Below are 17275 nucleotides of genomic sequence, written 5' to 3' on the forward strand. Positions count from 1 at the left end.
CATACAAGCCATTTCTATTTAGTGCCCCCTCCTCATCTGATATAAAGTATATCTTCAACCTAAAAGAGTCCCCATTGTCCTTTTTCCTCTCGTGCTCTTCCTCCCCCCTCCGCTGTACCAAACGTTAAGGTTTCATCATCCTTACAGCCAATAGTTTAAAATCAATTGCATGACCAAACCCTTAATTTAAATCCCGAAGGCAGCGCTTCCATTTTCCGGTGTAATAAAATCGTAATGAACTAGAAATAAGTGTGCGATTACATATTATGACTCAATATATGTTTTGTTGCAGCAGTCGCTGAATATTTTCGCTCACCGAAAAACAAAATTGCTGTATGCAAGGAGCGTTTTTTTTTATGAAGCTATTACTGCAAATGAGTTAAGGGTGAGTTGGGATTAAAGAGAATGATTTTTCGGTGGGGGGGAGGTCCCCTACTCAAGGTTCCTCTCTGTTACCAAGAGCTGAAGGCCACATAGTGGAGGACCTCTTGGACACCCAAAAAGTTCAATGGACAGTGGGTAATGCTGAATGGGGACTTGACAGCGGACAGATTCCCTATAATCCCCTTCTGAGGAGGGGCGTCCAATCTCACTTATAGCTGTCTACACCCTCTAAAGGGAGCCTAGTCCTAACCTAGTTCTGAAGGCTACTAAGGCGGCCATATACATTAGATAAATGTCGGCCAAGCTCACGGATTACGACCATGACCGAAATAAGGACAAAGAAGAGTAGGTTATGTTGGTTTTTTACATGCCTGGTCAAAGAAGATAAGTCACCACCAAGAGTGTCTAGTAATGACTTATTCCTATTTTTCACTCTGTATGGGTTGGGGGTCAAGAAGATGAGCTGTTATCTGCTCTAACTATCTTTTAGTAAAAGTTTTCATACTTCCCTTTTTTGAAGTGATATTCCAAAATGGGATGGTTCATAAATATGGTCGTGAGGTCACCTATAGTAGCCCATTCATAAAGAGTAGGGTAGTTCTCCATAAAGAGAGGTCTGCTGTCAATGAGACATCTTCTTGTCTATGGCTTACTCCAGAAGGATTAGTTGTGTGCATAATCATGGGACAGAGCCAAGGGTGTATCTGAAGAAGACTGTTATGGCATCCTGAGGCATCGCTGGCCCATCAGAAAGATAAGAACATAGTTTTAAGAGTGTTGTCTTACGTTTGAATGTAGTCAAGGCAGCAACCACCCATGTCACTACAATATAGTGATTATCTGGTCATATTGGATTTTGGTACCATAGAGTCCTCTAATTGTATTCCTTGTAGGCCCCGTCATGTTTCATTATGCCCCTCGTGTTGATACAGTCCATCGACTATGCCTCTCGCAGCTTCTCCTCGGCAGACTTTTCGGCTTTCATGTTGCACTTGAGAATCCTGCAAGTTGGATGGAGGGTGCTTATTGATAAAATGTCTTATTTGTCCTTTAAAGTCTGTCTTGGGAACTTCAGTTTGATGGTGAGATGAAGAAGGCCCTTTATCGCTGCTGTGTAAAGCTGCAAGGGAATCTGGTGTTTGTGGTTAAGTAATCTTCCTCTAATGCAGGAGAAAAAACGCTAAAGCTTCAGTGCGGCCTCCCAGGATTCTTACATTTATCTGTATTTCCTTTTAATTCGCAGGATTTCTAGTAAACAATATTAAAAATAGACCCAGGCTCAATGCCAGAGCGCGCTGTATGTGCAAAGCCGTGAACGTTGACTTTCACTTCTCATTATGCAGAGATTGTATTAACCAGAATCATTGTTAGTGACCGGTGCTGTATTGTACAACCCACTGTTCTTCAGCATTTTGTTGCATCATAATCATAAATGACATTTCTGGTAAAAAAAAAAATGGGTGTTAGTACCAGAAAAACAACCCCAGCACCTTGTCAAAGGAGGCTGCTGATTAAATTGCTCCTCGTGGGCAGTGCCATCTTGTCAACCCACCCCTCTATTCTCTGTGTACACCCCTGGTAAAAAGAACAGGGTGTAATTACCATAGAAGCAACACGGCCCCTTATCACTGGAGGCTGCAGATCAAATTGCTCCTCGTGGGCGGTGCCATCTTGTCAACCCACCCCTCTATTCTCTGTGTACACCCCTGGTAAAAAAACAGGGTGTAATTACCATAGAAGCAACACGGCCCCTTATCAATGGAGGCTGCAGATCAAATTGCTCCTCATGGGCGGTGCCATCTTGTCAACCCACCCCTCTATTCTGTGTACACACCTGGTAAAAAAAACAGGGTGTAATTACCATAGAAGCAACCCCGGCCCCTTATCAATGGAGGCTGCAGATCAAGTTGCCTCCTCATGGGCGGCGTCAACCTGTCAACCCACCCCCACTCCTCTATGTATGCCTCTGAGGGCATGGTTGTGTGTTTTGGTGGATAACCACTAACATTTTTTCCACTCTGACTTCATCTCAGTCAGTTAGAAATGACATAGATTTTCCACTTTTTACAGTCCCTTTTGATAGACTGGTAGCTAAAATTTTTTATTGAAAGTGTTCCCCTAGAGCGCCACCACATACAAAATGGAAACCAAGTAATGCATGGAAGTTATGAGTTCTTCAGAGAGACATTATTTATAGCCAGACTTTGGTAGTTGTTAAACAGGAGACTTGAAGGGTTTTTTGCACAATACAAACCAATATCCACAGGATAGAGGTTAAGTACCTAGTAGGGATCCAACCATTTGAACCGCCACACGTGATGACAATGGGGGTGTCCCATTTACCCATATGAATGGATTGGCAAGTTGAGCATGCACACTTTTTCTGCATTCACTCTCTATGGGATCGCCAAGTTCAGCAATATTCTGGCAGTCCTATAGAGATGGAAGTGAGCGGTTGGACAAGCCCTCTAATTACCGTAGACACACCGCTAGATATTCTACATATCAGGTGGACCTCAATGGATGATGCAAGAGGTAAAATTCACGTAAGAGGTTGTGGAGGTCATATGCTAAGGGACTAGGGAACAACAGTACAAAATCGACTTTGGAAAAGCCCAATATCTGGCACGAAGGGAAGCCATGCTCGGGCTATGAATCCTGGGAGATGAGGAGAATGGCACAGAAACACACTCCTCAGTCTTCCGTCTCCCCTACTGTCAGTATGTTCTCAAGAAGACAGAGCAGGTAGTAACACATGACTACAGGATCCGACTACACAGGGTTGGTTTGTAGTCTGTAACCATGGAGACACAGCTTTACATATGAACGGTAATGGGAGGATTTATATATGTAAAAGTTATTAGCAATTTTTTTTTATGTTCGATACATTTGATCAATAAAATAATGACAAAAGTTTATTTACCCTTTAGATGCTCTATAGGAGACTCCATGGTCTTAAATTTTAGAAGCGCTCCAATGATCAAAATGCGTTGTAGTGTTGGAATCATAGGCTTAAGTCCTGTCCGGGACGTTTTACTGCATACACTGCATTTGCACGTAACCTCCATTTTGACTCCACTTTAGATACCATTTTGGGGAACTGTATTACAAGCGATTGTCTAATATGTTGTCATGAGAATTCCTTGCTTTTCAAGCGGCTGTAAGTCCATAAACTGTGTCACTTGTAAAGGGTCTCTGTCCATTGAAGATATCGAATCTGGAAAATGCTCGTAGTGCAATTCCCTTTATATATTTACAGTGGGTCCAAAATATACAGCTGTATAGTGGTTATCTGCTATAGAGAAAAGTACTGTATGTTAGTGGAAACTTGACATTTTTGGATAAAATACTTATAATCTCACTTTGATTCTAGAATCAGACAGCTCAGCCATGAAATCTCGCATTGATCCGGAGGAGCGTCACAGAGCATTAGTTGCTAGATTTTGAGGGTTTGTTCATGGTGGTGCTGAGCAGGGGGTGATTAGACGGTTCTTTTTTTTCCTTGATTTACAGATTTAACAGGGATGGGTGGATAAGGACTTAACTCAATGACTGCTGGATACTGTTTTTTCGTCTACACACAGATCTTGTATCTCTCACTGGGGTCTGTTTTATACATTTATAAATATATAATGGCTGTGCCTACGTAGATTGGATCCGGTTGAATGTGTCACTGGCTGCATGTCCATTCTAGAAGAGGTAGAAGAATGCATGCAACCCCTAGAAACTAGGTCTTCTAGTTTAGAATTATCCATTGTCATCCTGTTAGGAAATTCTGTGTTAATAGGGTCCATTCTGGGCCCTAATTTATTGGCCTGAGATCATAGCGGCTACAGGAGCACCTCTTTACTCTGGAGGACCCGACATTTCTATGCATCACAGAATTTCAGCATGTAATACTTTGTTTCTCCTGTGGAGGAGCTGTAGGGTAATTGAAGAATGGCTGGATTCTCGAGCAGATTGCAGTTGATCATTGGGATTCCCTGTAATCAGCTTATCTTTTAACTGAAAAGGATGGTCCAAAGTGGACAACCCTTTAATTTTTCTATTATTCTATTGGCTAAATAAAGGGGACCAACTCTATCGCTTTGAGCAACTGGCCCACTGGGAACTCCACTCAACAAATACATTTGAGGCCATATGGAATCCTTGGCTAAAATACAGAGGCCTTGACCCAGATATTCAGAACTCCATATAGCCTATGGGAGCCCGCAAGCGTGTATCACTCAACCTTCATTACACTTTGTATTCTAACATTCCTGACGGGAACAATTCACTTTCCCTATACCCCCCCCCCCATTTTCCCCCCTCCTCCCAACCCAGTTTATATAGTTATTATATCATGGTGAATGGATAATACTCCGTCTAACTGTACATGACCTTTATCTAATTGGCTTTGAGAAGATATTATCTCTCTCTGTGACATGGCGCTAATTGGTCATGTTGACCACAATCTGTATGTGTACTGGGGGGGGGGGGGGACATACGCCAACAGGGTGATTACATTACAGATAAATGTCTTTCACAATAAAAATGTTATAAAAAAATATATATTTTTATATTAAATTTTTAAGAATTGTTGGTGCTTTTAATTTTCTATGTCACTATGTTTGATGTAAAAAAAAAAAAGGCTAACACGTCCTGTTCTGTGAGAGTACTTGTCATCTCATTATCTTCACAGGCCATATTACGATGACAAATATGACACATACTGTATACATAGATAACACCGGATCCATCATTAACAATAGGTAATATTCACAGCTTACCTACTCCCCATCCCTGCCCAATGTCCTCTTCACAGGTCACAGAGTATGCTCGCAACACTCTCCCATAGAAGTCAGTCATCTCTAGTCTATTGTGTCTATGGTGCATGTAGCTGCTATAAAGCATCTCTGTAAATGTTAACAGCAGCTCAAGCAAGATGGACGCCCTCCTAATCAGGGCTGTCCTGTAGGGCCAAATCTTCCCTAGACTTTGAATAAACAGTAGTATCCATAGACCATGTAATGTAGAATGAGTCTTGCCCAGATAGGGCACTATGTGAAACTTTACCACAGTCCATGGGATTGTGAAATTGCAATGAGAGAGGTTCAGCATGCTTTGGAGACCAGTTCTGTTTCTTCTTCAGGTAACGTGCCCAACCACAAAATTCAGTGTATGACGAAAGCTTTCCAATTCATCAACACCAAGCAGATACACATCTGTGGCTGAAATTGAAAGCGTCCTCCAGGAATAGTTCTGCTTAAGAAGTTACTTCTTCTTGAAGACGATTACTTTCACACAATATGTGGCAGGTTGTTAAAGGAGTTGACATAATTTACCATGGTGATCTTTGGACCTCATGTTTACCCTGTGGCATGCCTTTCTGAAACCATGGAGTGTTTTATGTATATACAGTGAAAAGCTTTGTGTTCCCAAACCTAAGAAGATCTGCTCCCATCGTTCTGTATCCAGTGCCTATGAAGAATACATTAGTAGAGATGTCTACTGTGGCAAGTTCATGTCCTAGTGGTGAGCTCCAAGTATTTCTTGAGATGGTTTTTTACCATGTCATCTTACCAAACTTCTGCAACCATATCCAAGTCGTACATCTGCTGTAGAAGTTAGGATGACTAATTCTATGGAGTCCGAGCAGTACTGAACCACATGCCCCATCTTCTCTGCCAGCATTTTGCTCCTTCTGAGCTCAACAAGATCCACCACCCTAACTGAAGACCTGCACATACTCTACCTGCCCCAACTACAACCAACTCATCATCTCGAGACGCTATGGCCATGAGGAGCTTTTTAGTAGGAGCTTTTTATGGTTCTGTGGTCACGGTATCGAATTGTAAAAGTTAATACTTCTTGATAGGTGTTAACGAAAAATGTGGTTTATTTCAAGAAGTTCTTAACTTTGTAAAATACTTTCTTTTTAGAAGAGTCCCTTCACAATAAAGAGATCACAAAATGTCCCTCCACTGGGATCCCCAACCATCAACTGTAATCTGCGAGGAAATCTGGCAGTACTTTTAAATTTCTCTACCCAGAGAAAATTGGGTAATGCACAGTACCCATTCAAACCAGTGGGTTGGTCTGTGTAATACAAGAAAGAACATATCCTCCAGAGGGAGAGACGCTCTTCATAATTGCGCTTCAGTTGAGGACACCCATCTTGAACTTTTACGAAGCTATAAAGGATTAGAAAAACATAGCATGGTATTGATCCCAATGGCCTTACAATTACATTTTGCCCTACATGTATTGTATTTCAATGTAGGGCAAAAGAGTAGCGCTGAGGAGTATACCAATGGTAAGCACTGTTGCATCGCTGGGGTTCTGGGTTTGACTCTATATAAGAGTGACATCTGCAAGTGTTACGCAGTACATGTGGAACCATTGTGTCAACCAAACAGGTTTGACTTGTGGCTACTCCTAAGTGAGTTATCCTAACAGTCCCGTCACCCTTTAACCACTATACAGGGATCTAGACTTTTCAGCAGGGGAACCACCAGACTGCAAACTCCTGGAGTAGTCTGTTTGGTTGACAGCTGACCCATGGAGATCAAGCAACACCATAGTTGGTGACAGGCTGAGGTCAGGGCAGGCAGTGAAGGGTCAATACAGAGCACAGTTCAGGCAGCAGAGGATCAATATCCTGGAAACAGGCAGAAGTCTGTACATGAGCAGACAATGTCATACAGAAGATTTTTTGAAGGAAACAAGTTGACTAGGAACCTATTGCTCAGGCACCTCAAGGTTACCAGCCATTGGCTAGTGAAGACTAGTGTGTGCACGTTGGCCCTTTAAGAACTGGAAGGAGCAGGCGCCCTGTGGGCAGACAGAGAGGCTGAGCCAGCACAGAGCTACCCCAACGGCCTGGAAGAGGAGCGGTGCGGGAGGTGGGTGAATGAATTTAGATTATGGAAACAGGTACTGATGTGAGTGATGGAAATCTCTGTACGGCACTGTGGAATATGTTAGCTCTATATAAATAAAATATCGTGTCCAATCTGTGGTTGCTCCAAAACCCAACTACAGCATCTGCGGAAGACCACCCTTCCCAGATATTCTATTTTCTTTGAACATGAACTCTTTTTAGACATGAAGGGTCCACATCCCGGTAGGTGCCAGATGGCATCACCTTTTTTTTTTTTTTCCTTGTTCCAAGGTGCCCATGGCATTATTGCTTCACCCGCTTCCTTTACACATCCCAAGCAGCCAAAATGAAATAGTGCCCCTTGTTTTAGGTCCCGTTTCCTTAACAAGTGTGTGGTTATGTGGAAATCTGTGTGACACAGGAGCTTTGTTTCACATGATCTTTCTCTGTATCCAGCCATTGCTCAGACAATACGTACATTGTTATCCCCGCTGTACATATGTTACCGGAGGTCTCGGTCCTACAGGAGCGCAGAAGAGACCAAATAAAGTACAAGACGGCGTGGGCACTAACATGTAACATACACATTGTGTGGGTCATGCTCATTGCCGCTTCCTATCATGTGATCAGATGTGACCGGTTTGTGGGATAATGTTATGCATTGTGCCCCTCACCTCTTAGAATATGTGATCCAGGGGTTTGGAATTTCGGCCCCACCCGTCAGAATGTGTTGTAAGATGTCGTTGAATCCCCATAATTCTGGGTTATACAGGGACTGAAGTCTGGTTAACTGCTTGATGACCATCCCTTTAAAGCTGCCATCTCTATCCTGTGGTTCTCCAGCTTGTGTGAAACTACCCAACGTGTCCTCACACATTGGAGACCACTGGGCTAACACAATTTTATCCTGAGTTACAGAGCCACTAGATGATGGCGTTTTACAATCCTACTACTACCACACTAGATTTCACAACAGGGGCCGATCACTAGATCTGTCGTCCAACTGGGGCTTATTGCTAGATCTTAAACTTGCCCATAGATCTCCTGACACAACAGGAAATGGTCTCACACAGGCCCAAAAGGGGCTGATCAAGAGATCACATTGGTCTGATGGGTTAATCACTAGATCTCATTCTAATATGACAGGGCATGATCAATAGATCACTCTCTATCCCAAAAGTGGCCAAACAGTAAATTATACACTGGCCCAGAAGTGGCCGATCACTAGATCACACAGCGGCCCAGATGTAGCTAATCACAAGATCACACACTGGCCCAGAAAGTTCTGATCGCTAGATTACACAGCGGCCTAGAAGTGGCCGATCACTAGATCACCCACTGGCCTAGATGTGGCCGATCACTAGATTACAAAGCGGCCCAAAAGTGGCTGATCGCTAGAGTGCACTGGACAGGGCTTAATCACAAGATCTTACACTAGATCACTGGAGCACACACTGGCCCAAAATAGCTAAGCAGTAGATCTCCCACTGACCCAAAAGGGGTTGCTCACTAGAATCCCAAATTGGTCTGACAGGGTTTAATTATTAGATCCCACACAACAGAAGAAAATCACATTATGAATCCAATAGGGAATTACTAGAGATCCCTTAATCCCATACTGATCCAACAGGTGGTGCTTACTTTCATTACCTGCTCAACTAGGACCAGGCACTAGGTTTTCCATTGGCCCAACAGTATCTAATAACATTTTCAATAGGACTTTCTCTAACAGGAGCTTGGATAGCCACCACGGCTTGGGTTATATGTGACCCAAAATCTCTAGTGCCTGGGATCTCTGTTTTTCCATTGGATCACTATCAGCTGAGAGCTGTATTTTAGGCTGGGATGCTCTAAGGAGTCCTTGAGTTTCCTTCAGAAGATGTTACAGACACCTGAGACCACCACCACCACCACCACCACTAATTAGGACAAAACAAAAAGACTACTACACCAGAACTTTCCCCTTCATGTAATCACCAGCCATCTTGGCCTACACTACTTTGGCATCTTGTTGACATGCACACAGAAATAAGTTGGGGACTTGCCAACATAAATCCTGCTCGGGACAAAGCAGAGCTGAGGCGTTGGACAGGTTTAATGTACAGTATACCATGTCACAAACAGTTCCTCGCAGCTTACAAAAGGCGGAAATAGGAAGACAAGGTACTACAAGCGCTGCTGCCTTGGAGATGTGTTGACAACACAATACAGTCATAACCCAAACGTTGCTGTATAGAGGTGTTGGGAACATTCAGGTCTTCGCACTGATAAAATACTTTACACACCGCAATCTCTCCCTGACCCTTCTTTGCTATGGAAAGGAATTTCTCTGCTTCAGTTTCTCAGCCTCAACCTTCGTGGCTTCACAAGTGAAACATATTTTTCGCATTGAAGGCTTGGCTTTGTTTGGCAGCAAGAATGGACTCCGCGGACAATGGTTGGGAAACTTTTCCATTGTCTAAACTGTTGTCTTCGAAAAATGGACTCTGTTGACCGGATAACGTATTGAATTCCACCGACCTGTTGTCTATGAAGGGTCTTTTCATCATAACGGCCAGCGACCATGACATTTGGGTCTTCAGCATATGATTGAATCCAAGATGCATTGTGTGTCTTCAGCTCTGAGAACATTAGTTCAGTTTCATCTCCATTGTCCCATGTTGTATATAACGGTCAATGATTTGTCATGGCCACTTTACATACAGCAACATTTTGCATGTGTTACTTCTCCGAGCGTTGCGATCTCATAAACCTTCCTCTACTCTCCATCTACACTGATGGTAGTTGTCGTGTAAGGCAGTGGCACCCCGCAGGATTGTCCCAGGAGCCTTTTTGAATAACAAAAGGCTGTATTTTCTTCTTGCGTAGAGGTAGAGCATGCTTGATGGTTACTGACGCTTTTAGGTACATCCACACAGGACATTATCTGTGACTCAATGTGGATTTTCTTTTCCGTGTGGATGCATCACGTAGACATGCGCCACGGATTTCAGACTTTGCACACATTTGTTGGGGGTTTTCCCATGGGTGCCCGGCAAAATCCACTGCAGATTTTTGAGCTGCTTTGTATGTGGATGTACAAGATGCTTGGAAGAAGGCTTCCCTTGTGGCTTCTACAGCCCACCTCACCTAGGCTTTATCCAAGAAGCTGCAGCAGCCACTGGACTGCAGAGGACCAGTGCCTCTTTGGGTCCTTGCCACTGCTAGACTTCTGTCCTTCACAGAATAACCTACCCACGACGGTACATCCAAACATGTACCATATTCTGCCCAACACTTGGTGGTCCAAACAGTCCAAGACTTTTTAGGAGTACCGTACTACAGTACAGTAGCTCCACTTCACTTGAGCTTGACATGGAAGCTGCGTACAGTGTGTTTCCACAACTCCACAGGAGATGACTTGCTCACCGTTGGACCTTCTCGCACGTAGGAGTAGGGTTCACTGACAGATGCTTGGTCTTTGGCTGTCTTCCTCTGTGCATCAGCTTGCTCCTAGATGGTTGCGTACGGTTTGGCTGGAGGCCACCTTTAGAAATTACTGCTTGCCTGGAACCGTTGTAGATGAATACAGATGACTGCTTAACATTTTATTCTGTATGAGGAAGCTGCCCCTTTAAGAAAAGTTGAGGATGATTGTTTGCCCGGTCGCACTGCTGTGGAGTTGTATACACACGTGTACATGGTTTATTTTTTCGAGAAGGTGCGTGGATTGTGAACGGAGAGACGGAGAGTTGTCAGGGTTCACTGCCGCCTGGAGTGGACGCCCCGGCCTGGGAATCATCTCGTGGGTGTCCTCAGTGGGGGCTTCACCTGTAAATAGCAGGAAAGAGGAGGCCGTGTGAGCAACGTCTAGAAGCGGTGAGCTCTGTGGAGCAAGTCTGGATAGCAGGAGCTGCAAGTCTACGTTACTGGAGGTCATCAATAATGTTTTGTTTTTTATTTCTCATTACATAATTGAGCTTTCACTTGTCATAATAGTAGTGAAATTATATTTAGCTCGGCACAGAAAGTCCTTCCCAATAAAAGCCTAATCTAATAATTGGGGCCTGGGAATTACACTACACGGAGCCAGCGCTGCATCCAGATTGTCTGACACTTGTTTAGCGTGGACCCTTTAAGGCCCCCTTCACAGACATTGTACTTTAAATCCATATGCAAATGAGCTCTTAAGTGTCCTGAGGGCGGACCCAGGCCACTCTGTGCACGCTTGCTCCGCCTGCTTCATCTGCCAGCCCCTCCCTTTTCCTATTGATTGACAGGGCCAGGCAAGATGACTATACAGGAACATGTCCCTGGTTCCTCTCTTTCTTCATACTCCTTCTACCAATAGGTATTGGTCCCAGACATGGACCCCCATCTCTCCACCTGCTGACACATCCAATGTAAAGCCTCTCATTAGCATCGTAATATTCTATCACTTCTACATTCAGTCAGGGACAGACATATCATAAAACCCCATAGCAGAAAGAGTAAGCACCCTTCCCCTTTTTTTTTTTAGTATGTTTTTATATATTTTTTATCTCCACACAGTAAATATTTTATACATTTATTGTAATTTTGGCTGTCTGCAGCCACCACTAGGGGGAGCTCAGTATATAGGACTTTATAACTATGATCGAGCTCGGGGCAGCTGTAAAATCTCTTTGCACTAAGCTCCCTCTAGTGTAAATTTGGCTGTCTGTAGCCACCACTAGGGGGAGCTCCGTATATAGGATTTTATAACCTATGTTTGAACTCGGGGCAGCTGTAAAATCTCTTTGCACTAAGCTCCCTCTAGTGTAAATTTGGCTGTCTGCAGCCACCACTAGGGGGAGCTCAGTATATAGGACTTTATAGTTACAATTGGGCTCAGGCAGCTGTAAAATCTCTAAGCTCCCTCTAGTGGTGACTGCAAGAAAATGCTGTGGATTTTTGTCAGAAAGCAGAAGCTTTGTTGCAGGGCCCCCTTCCCCCGTAGGCCCCAGCAGTCCTGTGGTATGTCTCCACAGTAAGTACGCCACTACCTGTTAAAGAGGACCCGTCAACTCTCCTGACATGTCTGTTTTACCATGTAATGAAATTTCGGGAGCATCTATTCCATACTTACCAACATTTCAGTTGCTAAAATAGGGGCATATAAGCCTCGGTCCTGGAAACACCCCAGAAACACCCACCTTGGGGCGGAGTTTGCATGTGCCCCATCCATTTTTTTGCAGGACAGCGCAAATGTGTCGGGACTGTCTCTGAAAGTCAAGAACATCCGAAGTCTATTGGCATAAAACTTTGTTTCAATACTGTACAGAGCGAGCGCTGCGTACAGTATTAGAATGTATTGGCTCCGATGAGAGACTTTGGGTAATAACTTCAGAAATTGATTTATACTGTAAAAAAAAATAACATTTCCCGAACTCTGGTTTGGTTCCAAGGTCCATCAGTATAAATCAATTTCTGAAGTTATTACCCAAAGTCTCGCGAGACTTCGCGAAGTAATAACTTCTGCTCATTGGAGCCAATACACTCTAATACTGTACGGAGCACTCGCTCCGTACAGTATTGAAACAAAGTTTTATGCAAATCGACTTTATTAATTCGCTCATCCCTATAAGGGACAGTTGGCAACTATGTAGTTCCTCTATTATTCCTGCTAGAAGTTATGAATGAATTACTAGCAGTTTGCAATGAAGGTCCAGATGGGTGTGACTAGATGGGGTGGGGGGGGAGGGGTGTCCCTGCACAGTCTAACGCTATCCCGTCAGTGCTGCCGATGCCACATGCCAGGAGAGGTTCCAGGTCCTCTTCGATGAGTTAATTCACTTATGCTTAGAAATTTGTTTTAAAAAATTGCTTTGTATGCATTGCACTTCCATACCTAGACAATATGGTTACTGGCCACGCTACCTTGGCATCACTATATTGCCAAACCAGTTTACCCAGTCCCTTTTTTCTGTGTCATGTGCCCAGGAATACAAATGCACCCTGTATGCCCAGGTACTACACCTCCCAACATGGAGCATGTCTCTCAGAAGAACATGTACAGTTAGGTCCTTATATATTTGGACAGAGACGACCTTTTTCTAATCTTTGTTCTGTACATCACCACAATGGACTCCGATGCGGTTGAAGTTCAGACTTTCAGCTTTAACTCAGTGGGTCGAACAATACGATGGCATAAAAACGTGGGGAACTAAAGCGATTTTTTTTTAACGCAATCCCTTCATTTCAGGGGCTCAAAAGTAATTGGACAAATTAAATAATTGTAAATAAAATTAAATTTCTAATACTTGGTTAAAAACCCTTTGTTGGCAATGGCTGCCTGAAGTCTTGACCTCATGGACATCACCAGACGCTGTGTTTCCTCCTTTTTAATGCTCGGCCAGGCCTTCACTGCTGCGGTTTTCAGTTCCTTTCTGTCTGAAGTTTAGTCTTTAACAAGTGAAACGCTCTATTGGGTCCAGACCCGGGGACTGACTCGGCCATTCAGGAATATTCCACTTCTTTGCTTTAATAAACTTCTGGGTTGCTTTGGCTTCGTGTTTTGGGTCATTGTCCATCTGTATTATGAAAGGCCCACCGATCAGTTTGTCTGGATTTGAGCACACAAGTCTGTCTCTGAACACCCCAGAATTCATCCGGCGGCTTCTGTCCTGTGTCACATCATCAATAAACACTAGGGCCCCGGGGCCACTGGCAGCCATGCATGCCCAAGCATCACACTACCTTCGCCGTGTTCTACAGATTATGTGATGCTTTGGATCATGAGCTGCACCAGGCCTTCTCCATACTTTTTTCTTTCCATCACTCTGGTAGAGGTTAATCTTGGTTTCATCTGTCCAAAGAATGTTCTTCCAGAAGTCTGCTGGTTTTTTAAGATTTTTTTTTTTTAATCAAAGTCCAATCTAGCCTTCTTATTCTGGAGGCTGATGAGTGGCTTGCACCATGCAGTGACCCCTCTGTATTTCCTTTCATGCAGTCTTCTCTTTATGGTAGATTTGGACATTGATACGCCGATATCCTGGAGAGTGATGTTCACTTGGTCGGCCGTTGTGAAGGGGCTTCTCTTCACCATGGTAATTATTCTGCGATCATCCTCCACTGTTGTCTTCTGTGGGCGTCCAGGTCTTTTTGCATTGTTGAGGTCACCAGTGCTTTCTTTATTTCTCAGGATGCAACTGTAGACTTTGCCACTCCTAATAGTGCAGCAATTTCTCGGATGGGTTTTTTCTGTTTTCGCAGATGAAGGACGGCTTGTTTCACCTGCATGTTTACTTCTCAGCAAAATCTTCAAAATGCAAGCACCGCACCTCAAATCAACTCCAGGCCTTTTATGTGCTTAATTGAAAATGAAATAATGAAGGAGATGCCCACACCTGCCCATGAAACGGCCTTCGAGGCAATTGTCCACTTACTTTTGGTCTCTTTAAAAACAGGTGGTCACGGGTAAAGGAGCTTAAACTCCTAAACCCTTCCTCCAATTTTAATGTGGATAGCCTGAAATAAAAGCTAAAAGTCTGGACTTTGTCTACATCCATTATATAACTATAACTTGAATATGTTTTAGTAAACAGGTAATAAAAAACATTTGTGTCAGTGTCCAAATATATATGGACCTAACTGTGAATGCGTGGACAAGAAGCTGCTGAGAGTTGAAGTTTTACAATAGTTAGAGAGCCACAGGTCAGAGACCACACCATAGACCGTTTGCATAGGCCACGCTCCTCTGTAGACCATGCCCTCATTAACAAAGGTGTTGGGTAAGGGCGTATACGCACCTAGTGCACCGCAGCCAGCTCATCCCCAGGCAAGTGAGTGACATTGCGCTGCAGTACCAGCACAGCCCATGCTCAAAGGTGGCGCTCTTTCATAATAGGTTAACAATGAGTCCAATGACAAACCTAGCTCTGCTACATCAGCCAAACATGGTCCTGCTGCATCTGTATACAGGAGAAATCTATGTGCGTTAGAGACTTTGTATGTGGTTGTCACTCATCAGTGTGTGTGTGTATGTATATATATATGTATATATATATATGTGTATATATATATATATATATATATATATATATATATATATATATATATATATATAAATTTATGTCTTAATTATGCATCATCACTAGGGGGCAGCATCTCAGTGACAAGGATCAGAGCTGAGCAGGGGCAGCCGGTTATGAAAGAATTTAGACTGAGGTCAGTTTCATCTGTCTACGATGTTCCTGGTTGGGAGAGTTCACAGCTTTACAGAGTATTTCAGGAGATTTATGCGTTTATTTTATTAGGGCACATCTTATTGGTCTGATCGTAGAAATGGCTTTCAGCCTCTGTAGTAGCATGCCAGTATAGCTGAGAAGACTTCTCCTGCGGGGGAGGTGAAGAGGAGCTACGTTTTCAGCTGCCAGAGGGGGGAAGGAGGCTGATTCTGCCCAGAGCTTTTCCCCAGCAGCACCAAGGGGGGCACATGGAAGCAAAAAATTATTTTTAAAAAAGCATTCAGAGGAAGGATGCTGACCATCAGCTGTGCAAAGTATTCGGGTGAGGCGGCATTTAGTTTATTTGCAGTAATTTATCTTCTGCCACGTGTGAGAGTTTTTATTTTTTATTTATTTTTGCTTTAAAAAACTCCACATGTATCTTCATGAACATCCCGCAAGCAGTTCTGTCACGTCCGAACTCTTAGATCTGTTCCAGCCTTTGGAATGCCAATCAAAATGTTTATTTTAGCTGACCGCAAGCAGAGATATTGAAAAATGGCTGAGTAGAACCACCAGGTTTATTAGAAAGTTGTAGCATTTTAAAGCTTGAAAGGAGGATCTTGCGTTAACGAGGACGCCATGATCAGCAGAATGAAGGGGAGCGATGCGGATAGTCTGTGCTGTAAAATCTCATCCACTTTGCTGCTCCTATAATGTGCTGCTAATGTTTCTGCGTGCCGTTCTGCTGCACAAGATCTGCCACCCGTGTGCTCCTACCCCAAAAGAACCAAGGCATATAGGACCACGTACAAATCATGGAGACGCAATGAGAGCCTGACCTGCTCCTGGACCATACAGATGACAGCGACCACCGGTGACCCAATGCCAGCCCCTCATGCTGACGGTTACCAGTTCACATAGCCTCGGGGCAGCTCCCGTCGCTGCTTGAGAACACTGAGTCTTCATAAAGGCCTTCAGCAGGCATCCTGTCTTCGATGTGATCCTTACAAAATGCAGGCCCCCATGTCGGCACCGTTGTACGCAGTAAACAGCGGTTACACATCCCCTGCCTCCGTCTATGCCTTAAATTCTCCTCCACTTTGCTGCTACTATAATGTGCCTCTGATTTTTCTGCACGCCATTCCATTGCAGAAAATCATCTGCCATCTATAGGGTGCTACCCAAAAGAAATCTAGGGATATGGGACCACATAGTGACCATGGACATGGACGGAGAGTCCGACCTGCTACCAGACAGTACAGCGGCCACTGACCGTCCAACGCCCGGCCGTCATACTGACTGTTTCCTGATTCACATAGCCTTGTGTGCAGCTCCCGGTCACTGCTCAAGAACATGTCTCCAGCGGGCATCCGCTCAGCCTTCAGCCATCATCCTGTCCAGATGTGATCCTTACAAAACTGCAGGCCCCCATGTCGGCACCATTGCAGGCAGTAAACGGCGGTTACACATTCCCTGCCTCCGGCTACCAGTAGTCTATGCAGTAAAATGTCATCCACTTTGCTGCTACTATATGTGGTGCCGATTTGTCACATGCTGTTCTGCTGCAGAAAATCTGCCACCCATGTGGTCCTATTCAGGGATCTAGGGTCATGTAGAGATGATGGGCATGGACTGAGAGCCCGACCTGCTCCCGGACAGCATAGATGACAGCGGTCATCATGCTGACTGTTCTTAGTTCACATATCCCCAGGGCAGCTCCTGGTCACTGCTTGAGAACATTCCTCCAGCGGGCACCAGCCTTGACCAGATGTGATACACAGGCCCCCATGTTGGCACTTTCACAGGCAGTAAGCAATGGTTACACATTCATTGCCTCCGGCTACCAGTAGTCTGTGCCATA

General features: G+C 44.1%; 1 protein-coding gene across 3 annotated transcripts in view; it reads left to right on the forward strand.

The window, feature by feature from the left end:
* The window catches only part of NACC2 (NACC family member 2), a 129269-nt gene that overhangs the window by 61540 nt on the left and 50454 nt on the right, over positions 1-17275 (forward strand). The gene's annotated exons all lie outside the window — the stretch shown is intronic.

This window comes from Bufo gargarizans, chromosome 9 (genome assembly GCF_014858855.1).
Source record: "Bufo gargarizans isolate SCDJY-AF-19 chromosome 9, ASM1485885v1, whole genome shotgun sequence".
In the NCBI taxonomy this organism is placed as follows: domain Eukaryota; kingdom Metazoa; phylum Chordata; class Amphibia; order Anura; family Bufonidae; genus Bufo; species Bufo gargarizans.